This window comes from Phyllostomus discolor, chromosome 2, assembly GCF_004126475.2.
Source record: "Phyllostomus discolor isolate MPI-MPIP mPhyDis1 chromosome 2, mPhyDis1.pri.v3, whole genome shotgun sequence".
Taxonomy (NCBI): domain Eukaryota; kingdom Metazoa; phylum Chordata; class Mammalia; order Chiroptera; family Phyllostomidae; genus Phyllostomus; species Phyllostomus discolor.
Genome location: NC_040904.2, coordinates 14,002,124 through 14,028,878, shown reverse-complemented (window position 1 = coordinate 14,028,878; position 26,755 = coordinate 14,002,124). Strand labels below are relative to the sequence as shown.

Below are 26,755 nucleotides of genomic sequence, written 5' to 3'. Positions count from 1 at the left end.
AAAGTCAGTTTACAATTGTAAGTACATAAGACAAAGCTTCTTCTTGTGTTATTTATTAATTATTGTGTTAGTTTCCATGCAAACAACTGTAAGGTTTCCACACCCTGTATTTCCAGAAAGTTATTTACTCCATTAGGACAAAAATGATTATATATATTTCAGAACATATGACAAAATATTTCTTCTTTATTTGGAGCAAAAAATTAAGATAAGGAATGTCCTCCTCTCCCTCAGATGTTTGCAGATACGGTATAAGAAAATTTGTCACTAGTTCATTACATCAAAACTATATCTACTATCCCTCTACTACCATTACATCCTTTCATTCTGTTTAAATTAAGCACCAAATTTCATTGGTCAGACTCATTTGTCTGAACCTAAATAATACGCAGTGTAAGAGCTTTCATTGAGCTTAAACTACAACCAGAGATGCCCCCTACACTCCGTCCCCATCTCGTCCTGCACAACCACAGAAACTACCCGGAACCCCTGTGTCCAAACACTGGCTAGAGAACCAAACCTGACTCTGTCGACTCTGAATGTATCAAAGATTGTGGTAAAATCTGGCTTCAAGGAAGAAAGGAAGTGAAAAATTAGTTTTTGGAGATAAGTACCTATCTGAGACAAATCTGAAATACACATTTAAAGAGATTTTTCTCAATTTCAACCTTCAATTCTTGTATTGAGTGGGACTGGATGGCTTTTTAACTAAAATCAAGATTATATTTGAAATATGTGGTGTATTTGAAATATGTGATGTACTTAGTTGTTGCTAAGTCCCTGATTGCTATTAAAGCACAGGAAACAAATATTGGGGTTGATTCGTTTTTAAAGCAATCATTTCCATTTAGCCCAGTAGTATGACAGAGAGGTTATTGTTCACATTTTGAAGTTGATAGCTTGAAATGAGCAAATGCTACAATCAGGGCTGTTCTCTCTCCCTGCCCCCTCCCCACCGCCCCTCGTCTTCCCTCCCTCTCTTTTTTTCTTGAAGTTCGGATTAAGGCACTGCACTGCTTCAACCCTTTCCAACCCACTGGGAAAACATAAAGTAGTTCTGCAAGCATCACAGTCTACACAGTCACATACATGCTTGGCTTTTGGTCTCTGCAGTAGCCTTGGTCAACTGAGAATCCCTGGACAGCAGCAACAGCCACTGCATACCACTGAACCTGCAGCACCAAGGAGGCTGCGTAGCCAAGCACTCCTTGGCCTGTACTCCTTTTATCCTATGTAGACCCCCCTTAGGATGCAAAGATAAATCAGGGATGGAGCAGCACAAAACCACAAAAACTAGGTGTGCAGTACATGTACACAGGAGTACACTTGAGGACTAGTACAAAAAACAAAAATGTTATTTGGATCCATCGGAGTCTATTTTTATGGCTAATTAGACTCAATTCTTAATACTATCTTATTAAATACCACTAGAAGCAGTGTGTGAATAAACTGGAAAGTGGGCAAATAGGAGGCAAATAAAAACTAGTAGCATTGTCAGAGATGTCTTTATTTGGTGGATCTTAAGCTAATTCGGCATGCAGCCAATGCTCAATTATTCCAAAAGTCATTACATATCTGATTTCTTCCTTTCTCCTTAGTGTACTGTTTGGCATTTTAAACTAGTATATATTATTCTTCAATCAAATATCACATTTAGAAATTATATACAGACCTCATTATAAATTAGATGCTCTTCTCTATTGTGAGCTAGCAATAGTTCAGAATAAATATATACAAGAATGAAAGGGGACAAAGCATTGTCTTTTTAATAATCAGAAATTATCCTGATGTGGAATTTCAAGCATAAGGACACAGGTAAAGTTTTTCTGTAAGTAGAAATCTACTCATGAACCCAACACATATTTACTGAGCCAATACTATACATGAGACACTTCTTGTTGCTGTGCTGAATCAAAATGATGGAAGATAATCCCATCCCTGATGGAGATGAATACATGATACTTTACATCCACCACATAAGTGAGTCATACAAGTGAAATGGTGGTGATAAAGGCCATATATACATATATATATGCAATAATATATATAAAGGCAATATATATATATATATTGCATGAAGATATATATACACATATCTTTATGGAGCAGGTGAGATTTGAACTTGACCTTAAAAGATGGAAAGATTTTTCATAGAGTGAACTGTAGGTGCCTGTTTTCACTTATATCACATCTAACAAATATTGCTTACATCAACAGATACCCAATATTAACATGGACACAAACTTTTCCACTAATAAGTAGTCAGTTATCTGCAATTTCCTTTCTCACACTTGTTTAGAGGAGTGGTTCTCCACTTGAGATGCATCAGAACCTCCTGGAAGGCTTGTTGGAACACAGATTTCTGGGCCTCACCCAATGCTTCTGACTTGATAGGTCTGGAGTACAACTCAAGCATTTGACTTCCTAGGGGATGCTGGGAGTGCTGGTCTGATGACCACAATTTGGGTCACTGATTTAAAGCCACTGCTTTGATGTTTTACACCCTTCAGTCGGATCCCTGCTTCCCAACAGCCTAGCAGACCTACAGAAAAGTCTCAACCTCTCAACACTTGGTTTCAATATTTGTAAGGTAATGACAATAACTTGTAGGCTTGTTTTGACAATTAAATTGAGTAATGTGTAAATGAATTACTCAATTAAAGTGAGTAATGAGGAGCCTGGCATAAGTTCCTTGCACTGGATAGCAATGATTACCACTAGGGAAAAAAATTAGTGGATGAGGGTATATGCCAAGTGTCATGGACTGAATGTTTGCATTCCTCCAAGATTCACTGGTTAAGACCTTAAAGCCCAATATGATGGTATTTGGAAGTAGGGCTCTTGAGAAGTACGCAGGTTTAGAGGAGATCATGAAAGCGTGTCCTTGTGATGCAGTTAATGTCCTTGGAGTAAGACAAAGAGAAGCCAGAGTTCTCTCTCCCCGCTCCCTCTCTGTCTCCTCCTTCTTGCCCTTCTCTCCATTAGCAGGCACCAAGTAAGCGCCTGTGAGCACACAGCTAGAAGGTGGGGGCGACAAGCCATGAAGCAGGTCCTCACCAGGCACTGAATCTTGCAGCCTCTTGATCATGGACTTCCCAGCCTCCAAAACTGTGAGAAATATATTTCTGTCATTTAAGACCCCTAGCCCATGGTATTTTGTTACAGCAGCTCAAGTAGACTAAGAGACCAAGAAAACAGTGTGAGATATAGTACTGAGGTGGGGATGGATCATTTGTGTTCATAGAATGGCAAGCAGTTAAGGCAAGCTAGGATGTAACATTCGTGTGGAGGAAAGGAGGGAGCTATCAGAGGACCTGAATGAGAATTGGAAAGAACCCTGGAGTTCCTTGGGTACCCCTTTCTTCCTAATCATCTAATGTTTCTGATAGTTATTGGCCTCTACTTTCTCTCGAAGTGCCCACTATTTCTAGAAGAGCAACAGGACTACTCAAATAACTAGCCAGCAATCATAAAAGTGGAAATGACTTCAGAGCAAAGACGATTTCACTGTTCTCAAGGCAGAAGAGCAGTGAAAATGCTCCATCTGAGAACTCTATTAATGGGTTAAACAAGAGGACCCTCATAATGAAACTGTACAGAGACCTATATTACAAAGAGGCACCTAAGCATCCTTTTCACTAATGTAGGTCTGCAAGTTTTTTATCTTTTTGTTTTGAAATTGGCCCCTAGTGATTTGCAGTAGGTTTTCAAAACACACTTATTTTGGTAGATAGACCTACTGGCCCAGCTCTTTTTGCTTTGTTTTGTTATGATTAAATGTGTTCAAATGATGCTGTAAACAGAGCAAGTTGCCACCACATTTCAAGTAGCTGAGGTATAAGAAATTAGTGTAAATTTGTAACTAGGACATGAGTACCACTTGTTGATGTAATTGGCATGGTTATGGTGTGCCAGATCCTTGCTATTCAGAGCATCGCATGAGGACTACTAGAAATGCAGAATCTCAGGTGCCAACCCCTTACTGAACCAGAATTTGTGTATTAACAGGACCCCCTCATGATTCACATTCACATTAATATTTGAGAAGTATGAGCTAGGCACTCACAAAATTTTAACATTCCTTTAAGAAAGTCTTTCCAATAACTACCTGTCCCCCAAGACACTCATCAGTTTATCATACTTTAATAAAAATAGTGAAATAAATAAAATATTATACTCATATTTCTGGAATGTAGGAGATAGGGATTTCCAAGTTTGCAAAGGTGCAGGCTAGAACATGGCATGCAATCATGTTCAATTACCTTGAAATTCCTAAACCAATGGAATAAAAAGAGAGATTAGTCCAGTTTTGATCATTATACCTGAATTCATTATTCTTGAAGCCACTTGCTCCTGACATAGCCAGATCTTCAAGGAGATTTCTGTATATCACGGAAAACACGAGAGACACAGGTACACTGCATATTACCAGCTAGGACTTAAACCTCCAAATGTTGTTTAGCACCATCTAAACAAGCACCTAATTTGGTCAACCTGCACCCTGCAAGTACTAAAGTTCTACCAAAGCATCTTGCTCCTTTTATCCCTTTACCCTGGACCCCTGACTGCCTCCTCCTTGGTTTCCTAAGGCCCACAATTCTTCTGATGGAATGTGGGCCAAAGAGGCAATGCAAAACAAAATGGAAACAATCCAAATTGGAAGTGGGGGAGAGAAACAGAGAGAGATTGAAATTAAAAGAAAACTCCATGCTGAAGGCAAACATGAATTCCTTCATTACTACTTCCTTCCTCATCACTCAAGCCCAAGTATGTGACCTTATCCCATGGCCTGTATCATACAGCTTTCCTGTTGGACGGGGAATGGCAGGAGGGTTCCCTGTTCCCTCCAGAGGCTGGACTATGGCTAACAGGATCTACGAAAAAGTGCGGCAGGGCAGCAAGCCAGCAAGAAGATACAGAATCAACCGCCTCGATTCTTAACCCCTGCTTTTACAGCCTTCTTTATTGTAAATAAGACCCAAAAGTATTGACCAAACATATAAAATTGCCTAAAAACTAAAGCCCCAACATACGTTTGTCAAACTGGTCTCCCTTTATATACTTTATAAGCTCCAATCACACACCAGTCTCATTAAACCAAGTGCATTGCCTGATATACAGTAAACGCTCTGTAAAGACTTGTTGAATAAACAAATGGCTTTTCACCTTCCTTCAGAGTGGCTAGCATCATCGCAGATTATTGTCCTCCCTCATCCCCACCCTTAGAAATTTTGTTTTTCCCTCAAGGTGCATACATGGACATCTTTTCCATGACATATCTCCTGACCCCCTGGGTTAAAATTCTCTCCCTTGTGCTCCCATAGAAATTGTTTGTAATACTATTAAAAAGCTTGCTCTACCCTTATTCATAATTCACACTTATACCATCTCCTCTGATGAGGGCAAATAGCCCCCTGTCACAATCAACAGAAATTGACTTCATGTATTCAAAGTTAGCTCAACCTACAGACAATACCCTATACGCTCCATTCTCTAAATGTCACAAGTCCCTTTGTTCTTTGGAACAAATATGGCGGTCCCATTGTTTGTTCTGCTTTGTAAGTAAACCCGAATACTTTTTGCATTGTTTACTACGACTCCCCTTGTTTTCAAAATGTAAATTTGAATCTCTTCATGTGTGTATCTGACCTCCATTATGGTTGCTCTACCTTTTTATCAAAATATATACTTGAATCTCTTTTCAAATATATGTGTTAAATTTATTTATTCATGACTGCATGGGTCTCCTTCACCTTTGAGTCCACAACAATGCCCAGAAAGGTCAGGGGAATCTTGAGTTTTATAGTTCATCTATAAAAAGAGAACTGAAGTATACTGGTCCTTGGCTTCTGACTGGTGGCCAGTCCTCCTCATTTCTCTTTGTGTGTCAGATTTTTAAATAAACGTTGAGTCTGTGGGCTTATTTTCACAACGATCTGGCATAGCTGACAGGATCTGGAGCAAACAGGCCCTGATCATAGTGGAGTGGGCTACAGAATGAGAACTCAGAGCACATATGGTAAGATCCCTCGTTGTTCTAGTTTCATGGTCTCCCCCTCCTTAGCTTCCCTCCACTGCCAAGGGATACCAGCCAGAGATCCATCCCTGAGTTGTTTTTAGCTCGCAATGGCTCCTATCTTTTTTAGGTAGGGTTTATAGGCAAAACTCATCTGTTTATCTAGACTCTGTCACACCATTTCATCTCTTAAAAATAAGTCAATCAAAAAGTGAAGAAAGATAAGAAATAAGGAAAGGGACTAAAAAACTTAGGATAGATTTTTTTAAACATTTGTAAGTTTTGATAAATGTATGATTAAATTAATAGAGAAGCTCCAACAGCAAGATTTAAAGGAATAGTCAAGGGATGAAATCAGCAATGTGCACTTGGTGAATCTGCAAAGACAGATAATTCAGAAATATCTCTCATTGATCCCCCACTTTTATATCTGTACACAACCATCTCCATAAGAGCATGGAGCCACTCTGTCTTGCTAATTATATTACCAGTACTTACCACAGTGGAAGCACAAAATAAACCACTCAAAGGAGAGGAAGGAAAGAAGAAAGGAAAAGAGAAAAGGGGAGGGAAGATGAGAGGTAGGGGATGAAGCGTTAGCCATCTTTTTCTTTGAGTAATAACCATAATCTACTCTATATCAAGAGATTGGTCTTAGATAACCATTATGGAGGCATATAAATATATTTCCATATCATAAATCTTATATTTACATTGACACTAACCAGCCTTAGTATAGTTGCCCTTTCTTTTTATTTCATATTTTCCCTCAGATAATCTTTACTTCTTTGAACATTTCAGCATGCTTGGTTATATTTATTGTTAGTCTTTCTGGAGTTGTTTTAATATATTACAGAGCCTCTCATGTACTCTTTAAAAATGTCTTCCCTTCTTACAGTAAGGTTAACAGGAAAAGGCTAAAGAGTGTTCACAAATTCTACCACCGCATAGACTCTTCCTTAGTAGTTCTTAGATTTAACAGAAAAAAAACTTAGTTTTCAATACTCTTGGGGATGCTTATGGCATGGGAACATATGTATTTAGAAAATGCACCTTAAAAAGTTCCTGAGTGAAAAAATTCTTTAAGACACAAAAAGTACATCAATCATCTGGAACATAATTAGTATTGCTAAATTAATTATCTTGAGGGCAAAATAATGTTGTCTTGAGAGGAAAAATGCTTTTGCCTTGCCTATAATTTTTAATTTAGTAAATGCCAGCAATAAATATCTTTATGTGTACAGTCTTCATGCAATGTAAAATTAAAATTTAAAACCATTTCAACAGAAAGAGGTGTGGAATTCAGTTAAGCAATGTATTTGAGACAATCTAAAAACTTCATGTCAGTTTTTCATATCTCAGCCATGTCAACTTGTAAATTTGTTTTCAATAGTGTTGAACCAGCACAGGAAGATTTTGAATAACAACATGGACTAAGACTTATCATGAAGCACATAAATCATTTCTGACATATATGTTCATAACAAACAGGCTTCAGAAGAAAAGGGAACAGTGAAAGTTCTAAGAATCTGGGCAGGAATACTTCCTAACGTTCAGTGGTTTAGATGAGTTGCTAAATTCTAAATTGCAAAAGTATATGTCGTTTGCATGAAAAATAATTTTATTCACTATGCAGATAAAAAGTCCCTTTGAACTTGCTGTATTTGGGGGTAATTTTGTGACTCAAAGAATTCTTCATATTTCCCCAGGGATGCTTTAATCATTTCTCCCTTTTACCCTTCAAAGACCTCAAAAAATCCACTTATGTGTCATATGTATACCAGAGACATTCAGAACATGTATTTCCTGCTAAATAACTAAGGGCAGAAGAGCAGATCTTTGTGAGTTAAATGATAGCTTTCCAATATAGTTGAGAATAAGTCCCTTCAAACAATATTTTACACTCACTCCTCAAGGTTCAGTAAGGGATCAAGGTCCGACCAAAGTATTATGGTTATGAGAGACTTCCTACGTTTCACAGTTCAACAAAGGGCATCTGTTGACACAATATTTGAGAACTATGAAAACTTGATGGAAAATACATATATGTATTCAAAAATAAACTAAGTGTGAATCTTTGCAACTAAGCCAAGACAGAAATGTCTGGATTCAGACACAGTTACTATAATCCAACGGGCCATTTGGAGAAGAGTAAGAGCAATTGCTGAGTGCTCTTGAACCAGAATGAACTACAGCATCCTTCATGGGTCATTCCTGGATGGGCAAGTCTTTTTCTTCTGCACTTGCCATTATTCATTCTGATGCTTCTATCTTTCATTCTCCATATTTCAGAGAACTTAGCAAATCCCCCCACTATCAAAACTTCCAACTATTTCATTAATTTAAATATATTTTAGTCTGGAATATCACTATATTATAAATTAACATAAATGACATTCAGCTATCTTGAATTTTATTCTCTGCACTTTTGCTGCTGCTGCTTATAACATTTCCAGTCTGAATGGTTTGCCTTCAACTATTATATTATGTTATGTTTCATAAGTGAGAGATTGTCTTTTTCTTGTTTACACTTTTTTCTTCCTACTAAGGATTTTGAAGTCCTTTTTGATAGCTACTTCTGGTCTCGCACCATTGTTAAGGTTCACCTTCCTCCTTCCACTTCTCCAAGAGCATGTTCCCCCTCTGTTTACACTTTTTTCTATTAAAATCTAAATATGTCTAAAAGCCTTTTAGGTGCCCCTCCATTCTTTTCATGGATTTATAGTTATTGCTGAGAAAAATTCTTCTCATACCTCTTGAACCATGCTATCGATGCACTAGGATCCCTCATTTGGAATGACACTCCATATTTGTCTCAGTTGCACTGGAAATTTGTTTCACAAAAGGCCAGAATGGCATTTCTGAGTGCCTGGAGTTGCGCTCACTTCACTGTTCTGATTTTCAAAAACAGGCGGTTCACACACGGCCTAGAACATCCTTCCTCCCCTTCTTTTGCTGGCCAACTCTCTGTCATCCCCTGAAGAGATCTACTTTGTAACCACTTTTCCTCTGAAGCCTTCCAGTCCTCCATCTCTGTCCTTCCACAACATTCTACATGTGCCTCTACTAGCAGTTAGCACAGCTCACTAAAACTAATTTCCTAGACTGTAGTCCTTGAAAGAAACGCTACTGACCCTGAAGTCTCCAGTCTGCTTATACATTATATTTCATTCGCCAATTTACTTATTTATTATTCATATGCCAGCAGTCTTATGGGTTCTGAAGATCAGCAGTGAATGACACTAACAAGATCCCTGTTCTCTGGAAGCTTTTATTTTACTAGGATGAAGCCTGACAATGAGCAAGCAGACAAATAAATAAGCAGTGCAATTTCAGTTGTTAGTGGCTAGCAGTAAGACATATAACACAGGGACTTCTGGCGAAGATGGCTGCATAGTTAAATGTGTTACTCACATCCTTCCACAACCACATGAAAATTACAACTAACCTACAGAACCACCATCATTCAGAACCACCTGCAATCTAGCTGAACAGAAGTCCTATACTAAGAATGTAAAAAAGAAGGTGCATTGAGACGGCTAGGAGGGGCAGATAAAAATCAGAAGGATATCTTGGCTGCAGAGGTTCCCCCTGAGGAGCAAGGGGTCCCATCCCCATACTAATCCTCCAACTCAAGGTTCCAGAGCCAGGAACAGAAGTCCCCATAACTTCTGGCTATAAAAACCAGCAGGGATTATGAACTTACTGAGAATCTCAACAGCACACAGGACATGAAAACCATAAAAAAACAACCAGTCAGAAATGAAGGATACACTAACTGAAATGAAGAATAATTTACAGGAAATCAACAGTAGAGAAAATGAAGCCAAGAATCAAACCAGCGATTTGGAATCTAAGGAAGCAAAAAACACTCAATCAGAATAGCAAAAAGAAAAAAAAATGAAGAATAGTCTAAGGACCCTCTGGGACAACTTCAAGTATACCAACATTCACACCATGGGGGTGCCAGAAGGAGAAGAGACAAGAAAAAGCGAACGGAGTTCATCACCGCCAAAGCAGTATTACATGAAACGTTAAAGGGTCTTCTTTATGAAGAAGAAAATAAATCAAAAGCATGAAAAATAAATGCCAATAAGTTTACATTATTGTTTATTATTTTTTTTGTATTACAACCGTAGACCTACTTTTGCCATCCCCTGTACACGTGCACCAAATCATCACACTGTACACCTTCAATTACCTGTTATATGTCATGTATATTCATACCTCAATAAAGCTGAGAAAAAGGATTCAAAAATAAGTTTTTAAAAAATAAAAAGAAGATCTGGGCATAGAGTCCACAAGCCTTACAGCAGAAGCTAGTTTGGCATGCCCAATGGCCAGAAAGGGGCTTAGGTGCGGGGGTCATAGCAAGTAAGAAGGAAAGAGAGGTCAGCAGGGGACAGACCGGATAAGGCCTTGAAAGCCATGGGAAAGTGTGTGGAGGCCTCCTACTGCCCTATCAGCCTCTGCAGGGCTTTTGAAACAGTGATACAATGGAGACTGAGTTTAAAACACTGCTGTTCCATATCAGTTGAATGAATCAATACATTATATTCCTCCTTCATTTCCATATCATCAGCAAAGTCTTTGTATTCATTTTTAAATCTTGAATTACAGTTTCACTACTGGGAGAGGCAAGAAGAAAAGAGTGAGGCACTACTCCTCGCTCGCCGGCATCCCTGCCTCCCTGTGATCTCTGAGAGGGGCCTGCACACACACTGTTCCCTCTGCCCGGAATCTCCTTTCTCTTCTTCTTCCGGCCAACTGTTGACCATCTCCCCAAAAAAGGCCTACTGAGTAATCTACTTCTCAAAGCTGAGCACATCATCTAGTTGGTGGGTGACAGCCATGGGTCCATATTTATTCACTAAATTAATATTTCAAAACTTCCACACAACAGGGATGTGGAGCCTTTCTGCCCCCTCTACCCATCTCTTATACTCCCTCCCCAACCCTACCAAGACAGCCGTCTTAGCTGCCAACAAACCTCCCTTCGGGTGGGCTCTACCACAGTTTAAACTGGGGGAAGGGAGTGAGCAAGTAAATTGGGCAGAAATCCCACTGTTGTCCGCTATCCAAGTCATAACCTCCAATCCAGATTTTTATGAGTAAGAAAATTGATTATTTTGATCTCGTTTGCCCGCCTCTCACATGTACTCCAAAATAGGCTTTCGATTCAGAGCAAGGAAAAAAAAGTTTCTGCGATACTAGCAAGGTACAGTGTGATGCGGCTGGACAACACTAAATTGAACATTTGGAGACCTGCTAGACTTGGAACCTAGTTGCCACTCCAGTGCTAGCTATCTGTGAAACTTTAGGTCACTCACCAAAAACCAATAACTAGCTCTTACTCTGTCATTAAACCTCAAAAGAATTCTGAGACAGGTGCAATTATCAACCCATTTTATAGAAGAGGAATCCAGCAGGAAGAGTAGGTCTGAGGCTGCAACACGAGCCCAGGCAGCCTGACTCAGCCTGAGCAATTTTCCATTTTGCTCATCTATAAAATGAGCGGGTTGGAGCAAACAGCCCCTGAGATGTCTTTCAACCGTTAATTTCTCTGACACTTACTCCGGTTGCCTTGTCTGCCTTTCCCATTTCTCTGTCATTCGCTTGTGAATAGTGAGACCATCTCCTCATGCTGGAATTTATGTCTAGGAGTAGTTAGTGGGAGATATACGATTTAGTTTGGCAACTTTAGCTGGATGTTTACCCACACCTCTTAAAATGTGTGTGATGCTAATTTTATCAGGTCAACAAGTCTGACCTCCACATTTCCCCCAATATTTATCATTCAACAGTGTCTCTTGCCAGAAGCTGATGATGCTAAAAACCAAACCCTACATTTTGGCAATATCTGTCTCTCCAACTGTTCTCTCTCTGCCCTTGACTTATTATTACGTTGTTTGTTTCCATGTGGCATACATGCTGACCTACCCAACTGTGATTATTTGGGACTATAGTCACACACTCCTTACCTAGTGTTCACATTTGAAATCATTCATCCTGTTCCCCGCTAAACTTTTGTTGCATGGAGAGAGGGCTGATGAGTCCTGGGCACCTTGAGTCTGCTGTTGGCCACCATGGCCCTCAGCTCAGAGCTGCCATCACACCTCTCGTCCCCCTGGAAACTGTACCAGAGTCCTCCCATAATCCAGTGTCTGTTGGCCCTTCCTTTTATCTATGAGTTATAGGGTGCATCTTATTTTTTTGTAAGCAGAGATTCACACAACATGCAATGAACCAGAGAACTTATGGCTAAGCTCTACTGAGTTGTTTTTTTTATTTCTGTTCTTCCATATTTTCTCACTTGTGACATTAATTTTTAACACAAACTAATAACTCGGGATTTTCTTGACCTCCTTCTGACTAAACCATTATGCTGTACTGTCTCTAGTATACATAATGGTTAATAAAAACAGCTAATGTATGCTCAGCAAAAGACATATACTAGACCACTTAAGACAGCACTATTTGCAAGTGCCCAAACTGGGAACTAACCAAATGCCTGTCAACTGTAGAGTGGATAAATAGACTGTGGTGTATTTCCACAATATAATGCAGGAGGAATAAACAAGCTTAACTACCCACAACAACATGGGTGAATCTTACAACCTGAGTGAAAGAAACCCAACACAAAAGAGTAAAACTATATGCTTCCATTTATACAAAGAACAAAAACAACTGACAGCAAATCAATGCTGTTGGAAGTCAGATAGTGGCTGTCTTTGGGAATCGGGGGACAGTGCCTGAAATGAGGCTGAAGAAGACTCTGAGTACTGGCCATATTCTGTTCTTGATCTGAACGCTGATCACATGGGAGTGTTCTGTTGGTGAGAATTCAGTGAGTTCTACACTTTAGGATCTGTGTGCTTTCTGTATGTATTTTAGAGTTTAATTTAGAAAATTTAATAAACTCAACAAAAAAGAAAGTAACAAAGAATTTTAAAAATGAATTGATATCTTTTTTAATGATTTTATTTATTTATTTTTAGAGAGAGGAGAAGGGAGGAAGACAAACAGGCAGAGAAACATCACTGTGTGGTTGCCTCTCGCACACCCCCTACCAGGGACCCAGCCTATAACCCAGGCCTGTGCCCTGACTAGGAATCAAACCGGTGACCCTTTGGTTTGCAGGCTGGCTCTCAATCCACTGAGCCACACCAGCCGGGGCCTAACTGATATTTTTATTAAGGACTTACCTTTGTGCCAGTTGATGTTTATCTATATCTTTCTTATGCACTAACTCATTTCATCTACAGCAATGGAGCCAAATGTAGGATTCAAATACAGACAGTCTGGGTGCTGATTTATATCTTGATTCTGTTCATTTCTAGGTGTTTTATGGGGAGTTTTTGCCAATTTTTTTCATCTTTTGTTTTTACTTCCTTAATTCTCAGTATTTTAAAAAAGATTTTATTTATTTTTTTTAGAGAGAGGGGGAGAAACATCCATCGGCTGCCTCTGGCACACACTCCAACTGAGGACCCAGGCATGTGCCTGACTGGGAATTGATCCAACAACCCTTCGGTTTGCAGGCCAGCACTCAATCCACTGAGCCACACCACCCAGGGCAATTCTCAGGGTTTGGTTTTGTTGTGTTTTGTTTTTCATTTATAAAATGCAGGCAAAAATAGTAGGTACTTCATAGTTTTGTTTTAGTATTAAATTAGCAAATTCCTGCAATGTACTGAATGTAATACCTAACACTTAGGAAGTGCTCAATAAATTTTTACTAAATTATAGTATCTGTTTTATCTTGCCTAGAAACACTCATCTCTTATAAACTGATGCATCATGAGATGGTCCACAAGCCCTTTCACCTTCAGATATTAGAAACTAAATAAGAGTATAGCATGTCATGTTCTGCACCAGAATAAATGCATGGAAGGGAGGGAGGGAGGGAGGGAGGGAGGGAGGGAGGGAAGGAGGGAGGGAGGGAGGAAGGGAGGGAGGGAAAAGAACTACAGAAGAACTACAGAACTACAGAACTTCACACTACCGGCATGTGAAGATGGTAGCTAGACAATGGTAAGAATGCAAACAATTTGAAAATCATCAAGATATATCACCATCATCTGAGTCTCTAAAAGAAAATTTAAGGTAAAGGAGTGAGTACAACTGTGCTTCTCTGAATCCTGAAGGCCATTACACTTTTATATTACACATGCAGGGCAGGCGGGACGTGTGGTGTTCAGACTGCTGACTCAGAGACAGAGCACTTAGATTTAAGTTGTGGCTACTTCCATCACCTGGGCAAATAACCCCCTTCCCCAGTTTCCTCACCTGTATGATAAGGATAATATCAATGGCGTCCACCTCATAGTCTGTGGTTTAAAGCAATGAATAAATAATTTGGAATAGTTGGCATAGAGAAAGCACTAATAACTATTTATAAAAAACAATAAATGAATTAAATGTTCAAGGTTTACTCTGAGGGAAATTAGAAAGTCAAAATTTGGTTTTATCCTCTCTCAATTTTCTTCCAAGTGCTTTCCCCTTGCTCCCTCCAGGCCCCAGAGCACAGCCCCTGGCAACTCAAAGCCCTGCCCGAGAAAAGACTCCATCTGGGGGCTGGCTCCCCATCCCCAGCCCTCTCCTTAGAGTCTATAAAAGCTGTGCTATGTTTCTTTCCACACAGTCTGGGAGAAAATGGAATCATTTCTACTAGATAATAATGGGTGAATCTTTTCCAGATAACATTTCCAACTTCAACAGAGCTTTCTGAAATGTGCTTCCTAAGCCAGTGAAGTGACACAGATTGTACAAACTGAGAGTATGATTTCTTGCCTACACAGAGAAATTTTTAATCAGACGAGCTTTGCCCTTCTACATCGCAATAAATATATGGCTACCTACTATGCCCCGATTATTTAGGAGCTGTACATTTCCAAGTGAAAGCAATTTTCTCTTTTCTAACTTTCATATCCAAATAAAGAGAAAAAGTGGAGAACTAAGAGAAGGAAAACGTTCTGATTTTTCTGTTGAGTTTTAACTTCCCCAGGGAATGGCCAGAAAGCTACTATATGCAATCCCTTCTCTCCCATGTTGGAAAATGCTACTCAGAGTGGGGCAAAAGTAAGTTTATAGTTGTGGCTACAGCAAACACAGAGTGTATGCTTGTATTATTATTTATTAAGTATTGTATTATTTTCCATACAACACCTGTAAACCTACTTCTTCCCCTCCCCCCCACCCATTTCCCAATGCTCTGGAAGCCCAGGAGACAGTCCCTTCCTGAACCGCACCCTGAACTGTCCTGATGGATTTCAGGAATAACCACATGGCACACAAGTATGAACACTCATGTTCACATTCACCTGGACACGTACACATAGAACACTATCGCCATCCTTATTCCAGCCCATGGTGTATATCCCCAAATTTAAATAAATAAAAATTATTTTAAAAAAATAATAATAATTCCGCCCTGGCTGGCGTAGCTCAGTGGATTGAGCTCGGGCTGGGAACCAAAATGTCCCAGGTTCGATTCCCAGCCAGGGTACATTCCTGGGTTGCAGGCCACAGCCCCCAGCAACCGCACATTGATGTTTCTCTCTCTCTCTCTCTCTCTCTCTCTCTCTCTCTCTCTCTCCCCACTTCCCTCCTTAAAAATAAAAATAAATAAATAAAATATTTTAAAATAATAATAATAATTCTAATGACCCAACAGGTACAACCTGTTTTATAACATGATCACAGAAAGTGACTAGGAAATACTCTGAACATTGGTTTAAAAGGCATAGCTAATGACATAAACCTGCACCAACCAATGACTCCGAAAGTAGCAGACGGAAACAATCGCCCATGTGCAGGAAGCAGCTCTAGAGAGGCTGAATCAGGTCAAGACCGAAAGATGGTTCAGGGCATCCGGAACAGAACTTTCTCTTCCTTTAGTCTCTGGGCAGAAAGGACAGTTGGAAATGCTTTTGAAACCCCTTCAGTATTTTGGATTTCATACATATGTCTTACACATCAGTATTTTATCATCAGTAGGCTGTTCCAAAAATCTGAGTGCTTCCAATCCCAGGGTGGCCATCTACCCTAAGGTGGCCTCATTAGACAAGAGCCATATGCGATAGAGGTCACGTGGCCCAGCCAAGTCCCAGTAACTCAGCCCCTAGTTCTCTTGTGGCAAAGTCCACAGCCAGCCTCGACCCCGTTCATTCCCTCACTAACCTTCGTGCTTTCCATCCATTCATACTCTCATCTAACCTCCAATAGTCTCACTCTTTCCTGAACTTCTCTGATGTGAAGAAAAGTGCAGGGTACTCTAGCTGTGGTACCTGTAGGAAAGAAAAGTAGGTTGAATCTTTGCACACCCATGGCTAAAATCAGTGTTACCCTTGACCTGGGCAAGGCCCCTGCTCTGCACCTTGTGCATTAGAGAACTCCCTCTGCCCCCTTCCCCCCATGCCCCTCCAAAGTCAAGAAGCATATGCACTTAAACTTGCTCACATGCAGCCCATGCCTCCCCTTATAGGCCAGGCCCTGGGTACCTGCGATCCTGGTATTAACCTGCCCAGGCATCTTTAAGCCTGTTTCCAAGTCCACAGTGAAACCCTTTATCAGATGTCCCTCCGAAAAGCAGATGGCACTGCCCATTGGTTCCTCCCAGGCCAGAGCAGCTAACGGGGTGCTGTATTTAGGGACTATGGACACAGCTTGAAGCGTCCGCACATATTTGGTGAGGCCCCTCTCAGCACAAGAGGGGGCTGCTGGTAGGGGGGAAGAGGAGCAGGCAGGGGCAAGCAGGAGCTCTCAAAATACCAACATGCAGCCATTTTAGCCTTGAACTCTGAGGCATTTGAGAATTAAAAATTCTCACCTGGCCTCCCAGGTCAATATAAAAGTATATTTGTCCAGGAGGAGGACAAAACAAATTTTGTTTAACAGATGACTCACTTGAGTCCATTTTTAAAAAATACTTAGATGTATGGTTTGTAGACCTCCGTGTACGCTCTTGTTTTAGGGACAATATTGGGCACAGGCCTGCCAAAATGTGTATTTGCTTCAAGTTTGTCATCTTCAGAGACTAAGTTCTGCACGGGACCTGCTCCTAAGAAGTCTCAAGTCACAGTTACACTCTTTGAAATTTCCCTAGAACTAGCAACATTTCTCTTCGAAATTTACATGGTGCCCAATCAGCACCAATCTTGTCAATCCCTCCTAATGTGTCTCGGGCAATCTCTAGGACTCCGTCCTAACCCTTTTCCGCTGGCCCCCCTCTTGTGTCACATTCTACAGATCAATTGGTGTCATTTGCAATTAAAACCAAAATCAGTTCCCATTGTGCTGTGTGTCACTTACACATAGATATGACAAAAATAACATTGAAAGTTACACCCACCCCGTAGTCCTGCTTGCTCCCATTAAGAAGCAGCATGTTACTAACAATCCTAAAAAATTAACAATTCGTTATGAAATTCAAGGCAAATGCAGACATACTGAATAAACTAAAAAGGCTGGCTGGGTTTATACCCAAAAGGGCAGAGGTATAGTAGAGAGATGAAAGGTATAGGCTAGGAAGGAAGCCGAGGGGATAGGACCACATTGGTGGGGTGCAGTCCTGAGCAGAGTTGGGAGTGGGAGGGGAGGAGGATTCAGGAGCAGCTCCCACAGTTGTGAGATGCGGAGAAAGACAGGCTGCAGCGGACTCGAGATGGCCATAAACGCTGTCACTACTTCTGGGCTTCTTCACAGCTTATTGAAGAATCTTCTTCAATTGCTTTGAATCTGTGACTCGCTTTGGCCAATAGAAATATGACAGACGTGCTGCTGTGTCACTTCCAAGGCGGAACCTAAAGAGATCTGCAGTGGCCCCTCACACACACTTGGAACAATCACTCTCAGAACCCTGCCACCACGCCGTGAGAGGCCCGAGCTCCCAGCGTGGCCACAGTGAGGAGAACTGAAGCCTTCTGGTGGACAGTCTCGGCTGAGCTCCCAGCGGACGGCCGGCAGCACGGCCAGCCCTGTGAATGAGGCACCTGGGGTGTTCCAGCCCAAAGGAGCTTCCAGATGACTACTGCGTCAGCCACCGGAACTACCGCCCAGCTGATCTCACCAACCCAGTGACTGATGTTAAGCCACTAAATTTGGGGGTGGGTTGCAGTATGGTAACAGACAACCCAAAATATGGGGAAAGACAGTTTTCAATACCTTTCACTGGATGTCATGGATCTATTCCTCTGCGTTCTCAAGAGACCGCACTAAAAAAAATTAATTTGCTTCTCCATTTTTTTCTAGATGTCAGGTAGTGTTGAAATGGAGCAATGAGGTATACATGCCTTAATACATTGTTTGCGGGTAGTTTTTATCGCACGCTCTACTACCAGTCAACATAAAACATATAAATACGTTTCCTGCATACAATGTGTTACATATATAACACTAACCAGAAGCTCTGAATAATTAGTACAAAAATCCTGCTTTTCATACCCATGCAAAAAGTTTGAATGTTTATGCTAACAACTCAAAAAATTAAAAATGCAACAAAATTTAAAAAAGGAAAACAACTTGGCAGAAATGCCCAGGGATCCTTAAAATGTGTGGTATGTACAAATAATCAGAAGTCCAGGGTTATCTCTATATTCCTCTCCAAAGAACACTACACACCAACTGTCTCACTGTAAGGGGTGTGGAAAGGAAAGCCCCCCCCCAAGTGGTATATTGTCCTTAAAAAAGCACCCAGCCCTCAGCATCTGGACCCTGATATCATAGTCTGTTGACAAAACCAGGCTATTCAGCATATGGGTTCCCACGTGCCCCTGAGCCTCAGCGTCGGTGTACTTGAAAGGTTTAAAGCACCATACCATTCTGAGTTAAGGGACCATCACACAGTGGGATGCTTGTTCTTCCATCCAATGCTTCTGGCTGCTTGGAAAGCCTCACAGCAGCGATGACTCAGTGCTATTCCATAAAAGTGGGCAGTGCTGTCGAGTCTGGGTCAGCGGACTGGCTATCTTCTGTGTGCAGCTCAGACCTCCAGTTTATTTGGGTCCTGGACTGCCACACCCACGTGTTTGGAGGCATTTGACGCTAGTCATAGCAGAACCACATAGACACTTAGCCATGTCTGCTCTGGCTATGTCCGCTTTCTAATAAGAATTAGGAGCTCGTGACTGATTCCATGCATTTGCCTCCCCATCAGATAAACCACTTGGAGGTATCACTGAAAACAGCCTCCCTTCTCCATGAGCAGAAGTCCAGCAGTTGTGCATATGTAACCTAGAGCTGCAACCTTCTGCTTCCTCAGTCAAACTCCAAGGCCCACAAAAGCCAGCTGGAGTTCTGGAAGATCCAAAAGCTGCCCATGTGCTGATTTCTGCAGAAACAAACTGAATTCCTGCCTTACTCAGCTCTAGGAAAGCACCAGCAATAGCTGAAGCGCATGTCATCCAACCACAAGCCCAAACTATCTCTTTGGATGTTAGAAACACCTCATTCCAGAAAGCAGGAATTAGCTAGAAACTTAGACCCAGCATCAGAACAAAGGAGACTAGTAATTTGGTTCCCCTTCAGATCAATACTATTTAAATATGTGTCCAACATTTTTTTAGCAGACACATGGATATAGAAATTTTCTATGCTCAAAAATCATATACAACTCTTTTATTTATAGTTATTATTTGCGTTATTCCACCGAGAAAGTTTACTGAGAAACAGATGAAACCATTTATTATGTAAATGATCAAGTAAACCACGTTAGTCCAGTTTGTTCCTGGAAAAAAAAAAAGGTTCTGAAGCCTCATAGTGACTTTCTTCACTTTGACTCTCGTATCCCTTTTATACACAGACTCTTAAAAATGGAAAATAGAAACTTCTCCTCCTGGTCCACCTCCAAGACTATTGCCCTCTCTCTCACCATTGTTGCCTTCTGATTATGAGTCATCATAAGAGCCCAAAAGAATCCTTTTGTCAAGGCAGTCCACTTCAAAGGGGGCAGAAAGGGCCGTGTCCAACCTAAAGGAAACAGACTCCTCTAGACACGAAGAGGGAAACGGAAGCCTGGAACCACTGGTGCATGAATAATGAGGAGACCGTCATATTTGGCTTCTGAATTTGAGCTGCTGACAACTCCAGTTTGAGGGCTCGAGCTTGAGGGCCAGCTCGTGGGCACGAGCAACTGGCTGGTCTTAGAGCGAGCGACCGAACCTGCAGCTACACTGTGTCATTCTCACTCGGACAGCACCAAAATTCTAAACAGAGCGACTGCATATGCACATTTTCTCTCTCAAAATTTCTAGTATCATTATGGTCACAAAAGAGCTGCCACCTCAATGCGAAGCATCACATCTATGCCGCAGATAAGCTTTGCTGAACAGGAGAAGCCCTTCCCCAGTTCACAGGAAAAGATACCAATTTATATGCTATCCGTTATTCCTTATTCATTATTTAGGGTATGGTTTGTAGAAAGTTGAGTTAATTGGCATGAAATTTCCTATATGCTATGCTGGGCATTCAGTGACCTTATAATCATCTCTCTTGGCAGTTGTCCCCTGTCACTCAAAGAATAAAAGAATACCCAGGACCCAAAAGCAGTATCCAAGGAGAGAGAAATGGAAGACAAGCAAGGAAAGAAGGCGGGCCCTTGTCACTGAATCAGCTTCTGGCTTGTGGCGCTCTTCCCAGGCATCTCAGCTACACTTCAGTGTCGCTCTTGGGAGCAACCCCAACACCGATACTAAGGAGAGATAATTCAGTGATACTGACCTGACATATTCTGAAGTTAACACCCCAGAAAAACTTCCTCCATTTCCAAAGATCATTGTATCATGTTTAATATAATGACCTAGGAGACATTCAAAAATTAGTTTAGAAGATCAGAAGCATCTTAAAATGATGATGTTCTAATTTCAGTAGATATATGCTGATCTTCCCCATTACTATACCATCATGTAAAATTGTCTTGATGTTTCCTAGAAATGTTCTTCTATTGATAACAGAACATATTAAAGAAACATTCAACCAAAATAAATAACTTTAAGAATCTGTCAGTATTTCACATCTCTCTCTAGTCATACTTCATAAACTTTATCACAACCTATGAACACAAACAATAATTAGCATTAGTCTACTTAGCATAATGCCTGGTACTTATTAAAATTCCATAAATAACCATTAAATGGTTGTGTTACATGATAACCTTTGAGTTATAAAGTAAATGGGAAAGAAGCCAGGCTATCAGAATCCATACACATCCCTTCAAATGTGTTTCTTTATTGAATGTTTTATATCCATACACTTCAATCGCTACAAAAAAAAAATCAAACAAACAAACAAACAAAACCTCAGCTGCTGTCTGTATGTCCTACCAGGGCATTCCTCCTTAAATCAACTGCAACTTCTCTTGATTAACCAAGAGTAGAATGTCTCAGTATGTCAATAGGAGTCCTGAATCACAGGCGCAATGTAGTGGATATGGCAGATGGCAGCAGAGTGCATTTTAAAATTATCCGATATTTAAAGGCTTATATCCTAAAGTGTGTCAGTCTTTAGACAGCAAAATTACAAAGGTACAGGAGTAGCTTCCCTCACTCAAAATTTATACTTTACCCTGGCGAGGTGGCTCAGTTGGTCAGATCATTTTCCCATGCTCTAAAAGTTTGCAGATTCGATCCCAGGGCAGGGCACATCCCTAGGTTACAGGTTCAATCCCTGGTTGGGGCATGTATGGGAGGTAACTGATTGATGTTTCTCTCTTTCTCTCTCTCTCTCTCTCTCTCGCAAAATCAACAGACATATCATCAGGTGAGAAATTTTTTAAAAAGGTGAAGAAAGCAGGTACAGAGAAGTTAGGTAATTTTGCTCCTGGTCTACTGCTAGAAGTTAACAGTCTATCCCCAGAATCTGTGATCTTACCTATTATGCTGATTTAAAGGTATATATTGCACCATCAAGAAACTCAATAGCCTTACTGAAAAAAAAAAAACATTTCAGATGAAAAAGATAGGAGGATACTCACAAGGTAAGGGATTGGATTGAACAAAAAAGTAAAGGACTGCTAAGTGACATACCGTGTTAATAAGAAAGCATTTTAATCAGAAAACACCCTGATTCTGCATGCATTAGAGACAAAGGATGCAAATACATCTTTAATGAATATTCATTCTCTTTATATAATCCCAGACTATAACAAAAAAATTTTAATATTTTATTTAAGAGTTCTCAAGTTGTGCTAAAGAATGGGATTAATTGATAAGTAGTAGGCTCCAACTCCCTGTGTGTCAAGAATTGGCCAGCACAGTTTCCAGCTATTCCAGAAAACAGCTCTCTGAATTTTATCCTATGTGTTAAAAAAAAAAAGGCCTCAGCCGTGCAGACAGTTTGGCAGGAATAGGAAGCCTCTGATGGAGCAGTGTCCCGGTGCTGACTACCCAGTAGCTGTAAGAGTACACCCACAGGATGACCCACTCGCCTGGGTTTGCCCGAGACTCTCACCAGCTCAGCACTGAAAGTCCCACGTTCTAGGAACCACTGTTTCCTGGAAAAATCCTAACAGCTGGTCATCAAGGAGCCCGTGCTGCCTTTGGTCTCGAGTGAGGCGGCTGAAGGCGGAGGCAAACAAAGAACAGAGGTTCAGGAACAAACAGGCTTTTATTACACCTCTGCCACTTACAGTCCAACCGGGGACAAGTCACTTAACCCCTGAGACCCCGTCTTCCTTATCTGTGCTGAGAGGATAACTGCCCATGACTTCCGAGAAACCATAAAAAGTTCCTGGAAGACTGTCTGGTATAAAGTAGCTGCCCAGCAAATAGGAGGCGTTATTACTACATTCCAGGAATTCTAAAATCAAACTAACTATATAAGCCACTGTGTCTAGACAGGCTTTTTGTTCTTTTAATTGGGGTGGTGGGAGGTGTATCTATGACCATGATTATTACAGTTTTTAAAATGTCAATTCATTTGATGGAATTTTTTTGTCAAAAATCCATGCTGACTCATGCTCTATTGGTGTTAAGATCAAGCACATTCAAAACTCATTTATGAGTAAAATTCAAATCATCTTTTCCAAAGTAAATATTTAAGTTAAGAATAGAATGGCCTGTCACTACTCACAAACTATTTCCTTTCAGTGGAATTTTAGGAGGAAAGAGGAATGCAAAAACATCATTCAAAATATCCAATTATCTCAGTTAAACTGTAATGTTCTACACTAACCTAGATTTTTATCTAAAAAAGCTCTGACTTATACTAAGGACAGTATAAAATGGTAATTAGAAGAGAACCAATATATAATCCCATGCTATCAATCCTTTAAATTGACAAGCAATGATAGGTTGCCCAGAATAAGATCCATTAAATTCTGATTTTAATTTTTATATTGGTATCTAAAAAAATTCACATTTCACTGATTATAACTTTTGTATCCTATATTGTCCTCTAAGTACCTACTAAAGTAACTATAATTTGCTGTACTTGAATTTTTAATTGCATAAATAGGATGAATTGTGATTAATTCACTTTGAAATTCAGTCTGTCATCATCTATCTCCTACAATATAAGGGCTTTAATTTACAATCACAACCAAGTATGGATGGAGGAGTGATGCACTGGAATCTATTTTATCTACCTAGAAAGTCTTTTCTCACCTCTCAGGTACTATACTGAATAAGAATTTTCAAATAGTACCAAAAATTTGTACTATTAAAATTATGCTTATACTTTATTTTCGAGAATCATTTTGCATTTGAGCCCATGAAACTTTAAGTTTATGGCATGATACAATTTCACCTAAGCAATTAAAAGATACTGAAAAGGAAACAAATTGCTCAGAGAAAATGTAAAATCCCATGTGTTACTGAAATCAAAGGACCGTCTCGATCAAAATTTTCTGAATACGTTGCAAGGGGATAAACTCATTCTAAAAACTCCCCACCCACATTGTTCTCTGAAGTCCCACCCTCCTATTCCTTAGCACAGAATACATGCTGGTTTCCTTTTTTCAACATGTGCTTTTTTAAAAGTCAAATATACATACCATTCAATCTTGGGACATTACAGGAAATGTGATTTAGATTCCTCTCATCACTGCAACATAACACATATGAAAATCCCCTCTTCGTACCGCTTATGCTCCTTCTTAGGAACCTAAGTAGGTTCTGTCCATATCTTAAGAAACAAAAATAAAGGATGGCCTTTTCCACTCACATATTTTTAATATTTCATACCATGGTTTATTTGTTCTCTGAAGCCGGATTCTGATACCTGCAGGGCCTAGCAAATGAGTCCAGGGTATAATCAATGACCATCCTAAGCACTTTCAGCCCAGGGCTCCGAGAGCTTGAGCACGTTTCCAGTTGGGTAGAGACGGTTCTGAATAAAAGCCTTTCTTTTCCTGATACATTACACGTGTAAAGAAAAACACCAGAACTGTCAGCTAAGGAAACATTTTACTAATCAAACTTGTTGGCAAGGTGTCGAGCGAACTGCCTCACAAGCGGCTGACCTGGAACTTCAGGAGCACGAAGAACGGCCAAGGTGACTCATTTCCTCACCTGCGTGTAACCCTCCTCGTACAACCACGCTGCAATTCCATCTCCTCAAGTGCAAACCTGCCGAGCAAAACCAAATTCACCTGAACGCCTAGGAGAGCTCATCCCAAACCTGTAGTTCCACTGTAACCCTTAGAAGAAAACACAAAATCAATAATAGAGATCGCTCCAACTATTCTCTAGCACCTTCAGGATTTCTAACTTTCAACGACTTCAAACACTTACCAGCAAGGAGCATCCACTTACTGCGGGGACAAAGGCAAGTGCTGGGTGCCTGACAGGTCGTGTTGAGGTGCTCATTTTAACTTTCCAGGAGGTATAACTGAACTCTTTTATGAATTGCTGTTTATTGGGAAAATGAACTGAAAACCCATTAGAGACGTTCTGTTCTTCCAGTTCCTCTGGCCGTAAATTGGCCTTGGTCTCAGAGGTGGATAATTCCGCCAAAGAGTGATCAAAGAAACAAAAGCAAACCTAGCTCCCTTGACAAGATGGTCACGAGGGCAGTCCCGGCGAGTGTTCCTCCGGCCACTCCATCCCGCGCTGTGACCCCAGCCTCAGCCCCAGACCTGGCGCGAGCCTGGGCTCCAGCGCTGGCTCCGGTTCCAGAGCGGGTTCCAGCTCCAACTCCAGCGCCAGCCTCATCCCCAGACTCTGCGGCAGCAGGAGCCTCGACCTCAGCGCCAGCCCTGGCGCAGACCCTCACACAGTCGCTGGCTGGTCCTGCCCTACCAGGCCCCTTCCCTGGCAGCTATGCGGTCCGGCTGCACCGGGTCATTTGACCTCCATTGTAGACAGCTAAGGGCGACGATGCAATGAGGGTGCTGCCCAAGTTATTGGGACTCTGCTAGGAAACCTTGACAAGCACTCAGTGAAAGTCACTAATTGCTTTTCAGTGCTGCACAATGAGTCAGAAGATGAGGTGGCCGTTGACATGGAATTTGCTAAGAACGTGTATGAATTGCACAGTAAAGTCTCTCCAAATGAACTCATCCTGGACTGGTGCGCCACAGTCCATGACATTACAGGGCGCCCAGCACTACAGCCGGGAAGCCTCCACCCCCATTCACCTCGGGGCCTCCAGAATGGTTGCACAAGCAGCAAGGCTAGATGGGCACTTTAATGGGTGTCCCTGGGAGGACCATGGGGGTGACGTTCACACCTCGGACAGTGACATATGCATATTATGACACTGAACGCACTGGAGTCGACCTGATCCTGAACACTTGTTTCAGCCCCAGCCAGGTGATTGGACTCTCCAGTGACTTGCAGCAAGTAGCAGGGCCACGGGCTGGCATCCAGGATGCCCTCAGGACAGTGTGGCAGTGTGCGGAGGATGTACTGTCTGCAGAGGTGTCAGCTGATGATGCCGTGGGCCGCTTCTTGATGTGTCTGGTTAACCAAGTACGCAAGATAGCTCCCGATTAAGGAGACCATACTCACGGCAACATCAGTGACCTGCTGATGGTGACCCACCTGGCCAGCCTCCCACAGCCACAGATTGCCGTTAGTGAGAAACTTGTAAGCCTGTGCGTGCACCCAAACAGCACCCCTTCCACCCTGGCCCCGGCTCTAGGACTCAGAATGGAGTGAACTGGAAATGGCTTCTTGCGATCTGAGTCACACTGAGCGAGTCAACTGCTTGGGACTCTAAATAAACATAGCCTATCTTTCGTATGGAAAAAACAGCCTACTGTTTCACCTAGCACTCGTTACAGTGTGTTCACTGTTCTTGCTGATATCCTGACATACTTTTTTAGAAGCGGCATTTTCGAAAACCACAAAAGTACATATTATTCTGTCATTTTTCCTCAAAATATGATTCTGTATCTTAGAGAAACTGGAAACTGGTTTATTGTAGTAAGAAAATTTAAACATTTCTAGGTAGGTTTCATTGTTGTCCAGAACTATTTAAGGTTTACATCTTTAAGTTACAAAACCAAACATTCCTTTGCCTGTCAAATAAAAACTTAAGGAAAATTAAAATTACCTTTAGTTAAAGTAGAATATAACCAGAATATAATATGGTATATAATATAACATTGTTCAGGTTGCCATTTCAGGAAGTTGCTATCATCATTGTGCCTTTAAATCACTTTCACATAAATTGTAAATCCAGATTCCTAATAGAATTAAATAAAAATACTTAAATTGTATAATAAAATTTTCTCATTAACACTGAAAATTTCCCCAGTCACGAACTCAATAGGCTTTTGTGATTTGTCATGAAATTTTC

The 26,755-nt window shown here is 40.9% G+C and overlaps 1 pseudogene; it reads left to right on the top strand.

Moving 5' to 3' along the window:
• Positions 1 to 24,421: 24,421 nt before the first annotated feature.
• On the top strand, positions 24,422 to 26,196 carry LOC114490742 (annotated as a pseudogene).
• The last annotated feature ends 559 nt before the right edge of the window (positions 26,197 to 26,755 follow it).